Here is a 12,354-nt window from a genome sequence, read left to right as displayed (position 1 = left end):
CTCACCAGATGTTACTTCTGACTCCCAGCTGAACTGTGATATTTTGGAAGCAGCGGTGTGTGTGAGTGGGTTGCCTGTGGAGGGAGCTTAACCAGGAGCAGGTGGGGCCCTCTCTGTCCGGAGGGGGGCATGTCCTACATGCCCCACCCAGCATGTGGGCCTGGGAGCCAGAGAGGAGAGAACCGTGGTAGGAGCAGCAGGGGAAGCCAGGCAAAGGGGCGGACGTGGGTCGACCCGCAGCATCAAAGTCCCTCCATGTCCCCAAATCTCTGATAGAAGCAATGATTTGCTTCCAAGAGGTCACGTGTGAGTGGACTTCTGTTGGTTTCGTGGAATTCCAGGGGCCCCTCCAGCACCATCAGGTGGGAACAGGGGGACAACCCAGAGAAGACCAGAAGTGACCGTAGCCGTCGGAAGCTGGAGCAGGTCTCGTGGGCGCTGGATCTGCCCTCCCACAGTGGCTTCAAGCCCATCCTGTTTGTCAAGTGAGAGGCAAAAATGAAGCAGCTGGATTTAATCCTCAACAGGGAATGCCTGGCCGAGCTGGGGCGTCCGTGGGCTCACCTCCCCAGGTGACGCCATGCTCCCTACCAGGAACACCCAGACACCCCCGACGCACGTCTGTCTGCTCCAACGCCGCCAGCACCTGGCTTCTCAGTCTTCTCAGACACAGTAACCCCAGGACCGTTTCGCTTCATTGTCTTAGTGGCCATTTCCAACCTTCTGAGCACCTTTTGTAAGTGACCGTATGGATTTCCGCCCTTGGGAAGGCCTTGTTCCCAGCACCTTGCAGGTGCGTTTCTAGGGGCCTCCTTTTCCTCACCAAGTGGAAGGAGCCTGTACGATCTGGAAGCTTTGCTTCCCTTTCCTCTAACACAGTTCCTGGTTTTCACACTTACTAGTCTCATGTTTATCTTTCCTCTCCCAGCGCCGAGACCCCAGAGCCCCTGGCAAGTGATCCTCCTGCTGCTGCTGGCCGACTCGGGCCGCCGTTCCTTCTGGCGTGGGTCTGGGTGTGTGGCGAGGCCAAGGTGACACACGTGCAGAGCGTCACACCGATTACTGTGAGCCCCTCCTGTCTCTGAGGCCCACAATTCACCCCCCCACCCCGACGGGGGTCCTTGGCTTCCTTCGTCCTTGAGACCATCTAGGGATCTCGACAGGCACTGGGTGGAGCCTCAGGTCCCTGTGGAGAGCACTGACGTCACCGCAACGCCGTCCTTCTGTTCTCGGCGCTGGCGGGCCCTTTGCCTCTTCCAAGTTCTCATTCCATTTTCTTTGGTGTCTCGTTTTTTTATCAGCAGAGTTTGTCTGCATATTCCATGTGTTTTTATAAGGATATAATGTTTTATGTAGCATCAATGGTAGCTATTTAAAATTCGATCCTTCGCTCATTGAACTTCTGAAAGAACCAGCTCTTGGTTTTGTTGTTTTTCAAATCAATTTCCTGTTACCAATTTCATTGATCTCTGCTATAATTTATGTTTCCTTTCTCCTGTTTACTTTGGATTTAATTGTTCTTCTTTTTCTCGTTTCCTAAGTTGGAAACTAAAATTATTGATCTTAGTTCTTTTCTTCTAATATATATATTCAGCGCTGTAAGTTTCCCTCTAAGCACTGCTTTCATTACATTCCACACATTTTTTTAGATATTTTTTCCTCTTTTTTTTTGATTTATTTATTTTTTTTCCAATTTATTTATTTTCAGAAAAACAGTATTCATTATTTTTTCACCACACCCAGTGCTCCATGCAAGCCGTGCCCTCTATAATACCCACCACCTGGTACCCCAACCTCCCACCCCCCGCCACTTCAAACCCCTCAGATTGTTTTTCAGAGTCCATAGTCTCTCATGGTTCACCTCCCCTTCCAATTTACCCAAAAGCACATACCCTCCCCAATGTGCATAACCCTACCCCCCTTCTCCCAACCCCCCTCCCCCCAGCAACCCACAGTTTGTTTCATGAGATTAAGAGTCACTTATGGTTTGTCTCCCTCCCTATCCCATCTCGTTTCATGGATTCTTCTCCTACCCACTTAAGACAACTATCATATGATCTCCCTGATATGAGGAAGTAGTGATGCAACATGGGGGCATTCCACACATTTTGATAAGTGGTATTTCTATTTTCAGTTAGTTCAAAATATTTTTAAATTTTTTTCATGAGATTCTTACTTAACTCATGTGTCAGAAGGGTGTTGTTTAGGGGTATCTGGGTAGCTCAGTGTGTTAAGTCTCTGCCTTCCGCTTAGCTCATGATCTCGGGGTCTTGGGATCGAGCCCCACATCAGGCTCTCTGCTCAGAGGGGAGCTGCTTCCCTCTCTCTCTCTGCCTGCCTCTCTGCCTACTTGTGATCTCTGTCTGTCAAATAAATAAAATCTTAAAAAAAAAAAAAAGGGTGTTGTTTAGTCTCCACAGATTTGGGGATTTTCCTGTTATTCCATTGTGATCTGAAAGCAGACAACACATGCTTTATGAGACTGACGCGCTGCCTACTGCGCTAAGGAGGCACCTACAACACATGCTTTATATTCTTCTAAGTCTGTTTGGCTGTGCTTTATGGCTCAGCATGTGATCTATTCTGCTGAATGTCCCACATGAGCTTGACAAGAACGTGTGTCCTGCTTGTGTTAGAGGAAGTCTTCTGTAGATGTCAGTCCCAGCCTGTTGATCGATGAGGCTAAGCTCGACTTTGTGCCTGCACACCTGGGATGATGCGTGGAGGGTAGTGAAAGCCGTGCTTAGAGGGAAACTTCCAAGGCTGAATGTACACATGAGAAGAAAAGGTTAAATTCGTTTCAGGTGTACCCCACAGTGATTCGAGGATTCTGTGCATTAGGCAATGGTCACCATCGTAAGTGCCGTCACCATCTGCCACCATACAAACCTACTACGATATAAATAACTGCATTCCCTGTGCTGTGCTCTTTTGCTCTGCGAGTTTTTTATTCTCTGATGGGAAGTCTGTACGTCTTAACCTTTCGGTAAGCCTGCGCCTATGACTGAACTTCACAAGCTCCTCTCAGGTGTTTTTGCCTGTAAGTGGGACAGGTGGGAAGGGGGCTGAAGCTGGGTATTCCCCGTCCCTGGGATCAGCTCAGCTCTGACAGTGCCCAGCAGGACAGGCTCCAGCGAACAGCTTCTCCTGGCAGCCGGCTTGGGGAGAACACAGAGCTGCCATCCTTCCGAGTTACTCCCCTTTCTGCTCCAGGAAGCACTAAGGGATTTTTCTTCCGTGTGCACTATGAGGACCTGTTAGGGACCCTGGAAGTAAAAGCCATACAAGCCTCGGGGCCCCTAATGCTGGGTCCCCTGGAGTTTTTGCCTCAACATTGTCCACATGGATCTCCAGCAGCTCAGCAGTGACTGTTCTGGGTTTCCTGCCTGGTGCATGTTCCCACGGAGGTTTCTCCTTCTGGATTTCCACTCTGCTGAGGGCTCTGCCTGTCCATCCCTCCGACTTGGGGGCCATGGTTTGCCCCATGGCCTCTGTTCTCTGACATATCTAAGTAAAACTCTCCATTTTTTCAGTTTGTTATTAGGGTGAAGGGGTGACTGCTGAGAGCCTTACATGCTGAATTAGAAGTTAAAGTTCCAGGAGAGACTATGGACTCTGAAAAACAGTCTGAGGGGTTTGAAGTGGCGGGGGGTGGGAGGTTGGGGTACCAGGTGGTGGGTATTATAGAGGGCATGGCTTGCATGGAGCACTGGGTGTGGTGAAAAAATAATGAATACTGTTTTTCTGAAAATAAATAAATTGAAAAAAAAAAAAGAAGAAGTTAAAGTTCCATCAACTTGTTAATGATCCACAACCTTACATTTCTGGAATAAGCCTGAATTAGTCCTGGTGTAGTGTGTAGATTGGATGTAGACACAGATAAACGCATACACAAGTACATGCAGAGCTGGATCCAATCTATTAATATTCTGCATATTTGTATTTACTTTAATGAATGATATGAATCTTTCATTTTCCTTCCATAAAGCCCTTCTCCTTGACAAGTTGTGGAATTAAGATTATGTTGTCCTTTAAAGCAAACAAGGAATTTTTTTTAAAGATTTATTTATTTGACAGAGAGAGAGATCACAAGTAGGCCGAGAGGCAGGCAGAGAGAAGAAGGGAAGCAGGCTCCCTGCTGAGCAGAGAGCCGGATGCAGGGCTTGATCCCAGGACCCTGAGACCATGACTTGAGCCGAAGGCAGAGGCTTTAACCCTCTGAGCCATCCAGGCGCCCAAACAAGAAATTTTATCTCTTTGCTTATAATCTAGAATCATTTGTGACAGGTTTATGTTGCTGTTTTAAAGGTATTTTGGAATCAGCAACAAAGCCAGGGGCCTGGAGTATAGTGGGGTTTTCTTTGCAAGGTTTTAACATATTGATTCAGTATCTTTAACAGAAGAGGAATCCACAATACCAATTTATCATACTGTCAATTTTTGCAAGCTACATTTGTCAAGGAATTAACTGCGTCATCCGGATTGGCATATTTATTTTCATAAAATTGCTCACACTAGCTTCCTTTCACTACTTAAATTTTACTGTGCCAGCTTCAGCCCAAATACTATCATTCCTTTTTTCTACATTCTTGAGATCTGTGTTGCTGGGATTCTGTTTCTAGCCTCCTGATATGTAAGCACAGGTTACTGGGGTTAACCCTTCCACCTGCCCACTCTTGACCACAGGTGCCTGGGGAGGGAAGAGCTTGTTCTGAGCGCCCCCCCACCCCTGGTTCCTTCTGAAACAGTGCCTCCTGCTCAGGCCAGAGTCAGGCCTTTGTGTCCCAGATCAGCGCTTCCCTTCTAGGCTGCTCCACTGTGCAGACCAGCATCAGCATGAACAGAGCACAGGGCACACTTGGTGTGTTTGTCCAGGGCCTGAAATTGTCTGACATCAGCATGATTGCCCCATAAAGCGGCAAGAAAGGCAGTGTGACGGGATACCGTTTGTGATGGCCGCTGTCTCTCTACCGTCGACCCCTGCCCGGCCCACCATGGCACTTATTGAAGCAGGGAGTCTGCTGGGTGCTCGGGAAAGCTGTGGGGCAGGAAAACAGTGACATGGAGAATTTTCTGAGCCTCTCATCTCTGGGAGCTCCTGACATAAAGATCAGAGTAGGTAAGAGAGTGCAGACAGGCTCCCCTGTCCAGCAAGGCCCAAGGGTCTTGTGGGTACAGGACTCAGGGGTGCTGGGCCGATAGGCTGTGTTTCAGTTTGGAGACAAGGGGAAGCCTTAAAGCCTCTCCACCCCTCAGTGCTTTTCTGGACACCTGCCCACTGTTACCACATTTCTGGGACTCTGAACCACAGCACGGAGCGGCCATAGTTGGCTCACCAGCCCCAGATGGTGCAGTCCGCCACTGCCTCTAGTCCTGGGGCCACATGGTTCTCTTGTCCCTACTAGCAGGTGCTGTTCAAACACAGTCTAGGGATGCCGGCAGGGAAACAAACAATCTGTGTGTCTTTTAACTGAAGACACACAGCTTACACACCCTGCTGTCTGAGCGCATGCTGAACAACACCTTCCTACAACAGAATACCACACCAGGCAGATGGCAATTAGCCAGATAAACTTAGCTCATTAGCAACTCATGGGATTTATCTTCAAACGCTTAAAGACATTCTCTTCTTTGTTTAAAAAACACCTTCCTTCTGATTTATACAATTTAAGGAGCATCACATTCTGCTTCCTCCTCCACAAAACAGATGCTACAAAAACACCAAGGTCAGTCCAATCCTGACCATGCTAAGTCCTATGAATTGTTTCCTATGATCAACGTACTCACCACGACCTCATCTGAACATCCATCCTCACTGCTCTGTTGCATAAAACATAACAGTGATGAGACATTTCATTAAAATCATTTCCTGAACACAGGCAGAATTCACTTTCTGCATCACTGAATTAAATTTTTCAATTTGCATTAGATGTTACACAAATGATGTGCTTTTATAATTAGTCTTGAGGTAATACTTTGTAATTGTGTTACTTGGTGAATAGAAATGCAAAGGTATTAGAGAACAATATGCATTAAAAATTCCTACTTTTATTTTTAGTCTAGCTTTGGAACTTTGCCAGTTCTGTTTTGAACAAAAATGCTTCTGTTTTTCTGCTTAATGCTAACAAATTTGTTTCAACATTTCCATAGGATGAATGTCAAATCCTTGGTCATCGAGGCTGGTCCATGCACACAGCTTGTCCAGACAATGGCTTATACAGAAATAGCATCAACTTTTTCATCTTGAGTACATGGATGCTTTGATCTTGTGATATGGTCAGGGGCATCTGTTAACCCTCTGACTTCAGACAAATGGGCTCTGGCTTGAATTTCCATGCCATTTCCTTGTTTATCTTTGCTTCAACCCAGTTACTCAGTAGAGGGTCTCTGATAAAAAGTTGAACCCCAGCCCCCAGGGGTAAAGTAAAAAGGGGGCCTGTTATAGATGCGGGATTTGGGATATTGCTCAGTCCCACTTACTGAGAATGGTGTCTTCACGTCTAAAACTGTCTCCACCAATCGAGCCCCCTGCTAGCAGAGTGCTGAGCCTCTGGATGGACCGTGGGCAGTCAGCATGGCTTACTGCTCTGGGATGACGAGGGATCCACAACACCCATCCCCCAGAGTCTGAGTCTGTTCTCACACAGCGACCTCATATACCTGTGTGCACACCACCCAGTGACAAAGTCATCCGTCACCAAGCAAGAGGGAGAGACACCAAGGAGATAAAACCAGGCTTGGGGGACTAAGTGAGTGGCCAAGCCAGGACCAAGGGGCTCAAATCAGGGCTGATCCCCTGAACCCGGACACCCCAAATCGAAGCAAGCAGCTGCTGCGAACTAAAGATTGGACAGGACTCTTCCAACACATGAACAATAAGACAGTATCAGATAATTACATAGCATAAAGTGGAACACACCGTCTCAGACACAGTGATAATGAAACCAGGAGAGCTCTTGATTTACTACCAAATCACATCTCCCCCTTCCTGCTTTTTCAAGCATGTATATTGCACCTGTTCAAAATATTTAGCTTTACCTAACAAGCATAGAATATTTCTTTTTTGCTATGTAAATGTATATTTTTCCAGTTTTATTGAGAAATAATTGGCACACATCACTGTGTACATTTAAGGCTTGATGGTTTGGTTTACACATGTTGTAAAATGGTCACAAGCAGGCTCCACTAACATCCGTCTTCTCATACAGATACAATAAAAAGAAAAGAAAGGGAAAACAATTGTCCTTTGGTGAGAACTCTTCAGATGTCCTGTTCTAGCAGCTTCCCAAATTCCCCACAGCAGCGTCAGCCACTATCACCACAGCACTCATCACATCCCCAGTGCTTGACTATAGCCGGAGGCTGTGCCTTCCGACCACCTTCCTCTCACTCCCTGTCCATGCCTCTGGGAGCCACATCACTTCTCTGTGTCTACGAGCTTGGTTTGTATCTGTCCTTGTTTTCTAGAGACCAAAGCTAAATGAGAATAGTCTGTGTCCATGTCTGATTTATTTCACGTAGCACAATGCCCTCCAAGTCCATCTGCATTGTCAGAAATGGTAGAGTCTCCTCATTTTTTACAGCTGAGTAATATTCCATTCTATACCCACCTTGGCCTCTTCATCCCTTGATGGTCCCTTGGGTTGGCTCCACATCTCTGCTACTATAAGGAATGCTGCAGAGAACGTAGGGTAGATGTACCTTTCGAGGTAGTGTTTCCCTTTCCTCTGATATGGTCCCAAGAATGGAATTGCTGGATCATAAGGTAGTTCTATTTTTAATTCTGGGGCGTCCTCTATACTGTTTCCCACAATAGCTACACCACTTTACATCCCCACCAACAGCGCTTGAGTGTTCTTTTCTCCACATCCGCGCCAACGTTCACTGCTTCTTGTCCTTCCAAGGATGACCGTTCTCACAGGTGTGAGGTGGTATCTCATTGCAACTCTCATTTGCATTTCCCTGATGTCCATGATGTTGATAAATGCATTTTTAAATCAGACATATTTGCAAGCTCTCAATATGAAAATAAAAGTTCATTTCTGTCCTCTCCAAAATCTCTCCAATTTAGTGCACCATGATTTCTATCTATGTCAATTACCACAAATGGCCTTGTGGTGACTTGGGAGTCAGGGGCCGGGGGGCACCCTGGGTGAGAGACTCAGGTCCCCAGTGCTGTAGAGATGTTCTAAGGCCACATCCGGCCAGCTCCAGGGGGAGTCTGGACTCAGATACAGGGCCCTGACAGCATGCTCTGCATTTTTTTTTTCAGACAAAATACAAGATAAACCACACTGCAGATTTGTGGCTCCAAAGTTTAGCTCATGTGTAGAACCATAGGAATTAATATTTTAATACAAAGCTTAAGAAGAAACACAAGTCAACTTACTATCATCATTTAAATAGCAAGAAACATTATCCTGAAGCTTCTCTCAGAACTGTTTTTTTGTTTCCCATAAAAACAGCAACTCTAAAATGTGTTCTCCCTTCCTTCCTTTCATCACTAATCCAATTTTAGGGCAAAACTTGTTGAAAAAGAATGTTAACTCTAAAGAGCCCATGAGATCTGAAAGTACACTGTCCTCCTAGACAAGCATCACCACCATCACCACCACCACCACCACCATCACCATCACTATCATCACCACCATCACTACCACCACCACCATCACCACCACTACCATCACCACCATCACCACCATCACCACCATCATCACCACCACCATCACCACCACCACCACCACAACCACCACAACCACCACAACCATCACTACCCCCATCGCCATCACCACCACCATCACCACTATCACTACCACCGCCACCATCACCACCATCACCAACACCATCATCATCACCGTCACCACCATCACCATTACCATCATCACCACCACCATCACCATGACCACCATCACCACCACCATCATCATCACCCCCCATCATCATCACCCAAGCAGATTTTTGTCTGGAAAAGTTGTCCCTGAGAAGACAGAAGAGAAGGGTGTTTTTGGCAGTGGATTTGTTTTTTGTTTTTTGTTTTTTTTGGTGAGAGTCCAAAGAGTATAATTCTCAGCATTTTATCTAGAGTTAGCAGGTTGAGCTATGTCATACAAAATATTCTTAATTAATTGAGAAATCCTCACAAAAACTTTATGAGGTAGGAAGTTTTATTGTCAAAACAAAGAAGCTCTAATGAATCAGTCTAGTTGGATTACAATGTTTAAATGCATTTTCAGAAAATAAATGTAATTTTCAGAATTGCGTGCTTGAATTGTGATGAAAATAGATCAGCATTCAAGCATGGGAGAAAGACAAAGAACAATATGAATGCGGTCAAACCTCTGTGTTTGCTTTGTTTCTTTGTATGCGTTTGACTGCATTATTTATCTGTGTGTGTGTGTGTGTGTGTCTACGTCAGTGGTTGTTAGCCTTTAGCATGGTATACAAAGAGAACAATTATAGCTCCTTCCCAATGTCCACTCAGTCAAACACACAATGGGCACTGTGACCGTCCCCAAGGTGAGCCCATGAAGCCTGACATGCCAACAGATGAAGGAAGGCAGGAGAATGAGGGCCAGGTTACCAAGGCAGGGGCAGTGTTCCTGAGGAGCACGCTCCAGGTCTCATGGGCCGGGGGTGGATTGTGGTGGCAGACCAGGTTCAACATCCTCTGAGGACACCAACAGACACATGAGAAGCACCTGCAGACAGAGCCTTGGCTGGATGGACAGGGGCATGGGGGGAGGGGGGCAGCAGGAGGAGGTGCAGGCCAGGCACACCTTTTAAAGGCAGCTCAAGGGTTTCTGAGCCACAGTCCTGCTTGAAAAACACAGGCGGAATGGGAGAAGATATTTGCAAATGACAGTTCAGACAAAAGGTTGATATCCAGGATCTATAATGAACTCCTCAAACTCCACACACATGAAACAGGCAAACATATCAAAAAATGGGAAGAAGATATGAACAGACACTTCTCCAATCAAGACATACAAGTGGCTATCAGACACATGAAAAAATGTTCATCATCACTAGCCCTCAGGGAGATTCAAATTAAAACCACATTGTGATATCGCCTTACACCAGTTAGAATGGCCAAAACTAACAAAACAGGAAACAACACGTGTTGGAGAGGATGTGGAGAAAGGGAAACCCTCTTACACTGTTGGTGGGAATGCAAGTTGGTGCAGCCTCTTTGGAGAACAGTGTGGAGATTCCTCAATAAATTAAAAATAGAGCTTCCCTACGACCCTGCAATTGCACTCCTGGGTATTTACCCCAAAGATACAGATGTCGTGAAAAGAAGGGCCATCTGTACCCCAATGTTTATGGCAGCAATGGCCACAGTTGCCAAACTATGGAAAGAACCAAGATGACCTTCAACGGACGAATGGATAAGGAAGATGTGGTCCATATACGCTATGGAGTATTATGCCTCCATCAGAAAGGACGAATACCCAACTTTTGTAGCAACATGGATGGGACTGGAAGAGATTATGCTGAGTGAAATAAGTCAAGCAGAGAGAGTCAATTATCTCATGGTTTCACTTATTTGTGGAGCATAACAAATAGCATAGAGGACAAGGGGTGTTAGAGAGGAGAAGGGAGTTGGGATAAATTGGAAGGGGAGGTGAACCATGAGAGACTATGGACTCTGAAAAACAATCTGAGGGGTTTGAAGTGGCGGGGGGGTGGGAGGTTGGGGTACCAGGTGGTGGGTATTATAGAGGGCACGGATTGCATGGAGCACTGGGTGTGGTGAAAAAAATAATGAATACTCTTTTTCTGAAAATAAATTAATTAATTTAAAAAAAGAAAGAAAGAAAGAAAAACACAGGCTGAACTCGTTGAGAAAGAATCTTGATCAAGGAGACCCTGAGGAAGAAGACATCCAGGACCCGGGAGAACCCAGAGAGGACAGGACAGGTGTGTTGGCTGAATTCACTGCGGCACACTTCACTGGCTCCATCACAGAGTCCCATGGCCTTCAGAAGATTCTGGAGTGTGTGTTGCGGGCAGAGGGTTCTCACATCCCACTTCCCTCTATGGACGGAAGAAGCCAGCCTCGAAAATCAGCTTGAACACAGTCTGGATGTGTTTCTACGGGAAAGTGAGGGGTTGAGGGCTGGTGCCTCAGAAAAGCCTGTTCCCCAGACAGACACTCCCATCAGGGGACAAGCTATGGGACATTCTGGCTTTGAGATCAGGAGGGAATTTAACACTCAGTGGGTTGCTGGATATTGTTTTGTTCCTAGTAGCTTATATAATAGATTGATCCAACAAAAATTTGGACTTCGGGGACTCTGTGGAAGAACATGCAGAAAACAACAAACATTCCTCCAGCATCTTGTTCAAAAGAAACTAGAACCTTGTACTTCAGAAAGAGTGTTCATAAGATAGGAAAAAATAGTGCTTTTCTTTAAAAGCACTTTGGGGGGAGTGGTAGGTCTGGGACTGTCAGTGATGTGGGAAGTAAGCCTTAGAGAAGAAGGAAGTCAGTGATTTAGACGATCTCTTTGTAAGTTTGAAAGAGAACGATAAATTAAACCCAAATAACATAAATGCAATACAAAATAACATGAGAGAGAGAAAGTACCGGAAGTGGGATATTTGAAAAAACCAATAAAACCAGTAGCTACAGGGAAGCTTCAGGGAAGAGGAAGCAGGTGACTTACATCAGAATCAAGGGAGCGACCGCAGTAGAATGTGTGGCATATCCTAGCAAATATCCAATTTTAGAGGAAATGAACAAACCATCTGGAGGGTCACAACCACCAGGGAGACAGAGCAGAAAATCTGAATCGTCCTCTAATGAGGAAAGAAATGTATCCACAATGAAAATCTTCCCCCAAAATCTCCCTCAGGCACACATGGCTTTCTGATCCGTCCTACAAAATACTTAAGGGGAAAAGCACCACCAATTACACTAAGTCATTCCAGGGAATACAAAGAAGATAGATCATTTGTGAGTCATCTCGTGTGGCTGAGATCAGGTGGTCATGCGTGCAGAAGGACAGAGGGGAAGACTGCACGCCACGCACAAAGCATTCTACCAAATAAACCAGGAACAAAGGAATCCGCGCTGTATGATTCTGTTTCTATGAAAATTCAAGTTCAAAAATTCACTGATCGTTTCCTGGTGACCATAGAAGCGTGACTTGGGGGGAGGGGCGACGTGGGGAGAAGGGCACCTGGAGGTGCAGGTCACGGAAAGGTGTTCCACCTCCCGCACTGAGCATGGCCATTTTGCAGAGTCGCTAGCTCTGATTAAAGTGGGAACAGACAGAATGGCCACATGTTTCTTCCAGCCCTGAAAAATGGCCTGGAGCAGGCATGGAGCGGGACCTGAGGCCGGGTTTC

This window comes from Neovison vison, chromosome 3 (assembly GCF_020171115.1).
Source record: "Neovison vison isolate M4711 chromosome 3, ASM_NN_V1, whole genome shotgun sequence".
Classification (NCBI taxonomy): Eukaryota; Metazoa; Chordata; class Mammalia; order Carnivora; family Mustelidae; genus Neogale; species Neogale vison.
This window is presented reverse-complemented; position numbering follows the sequence as displayed.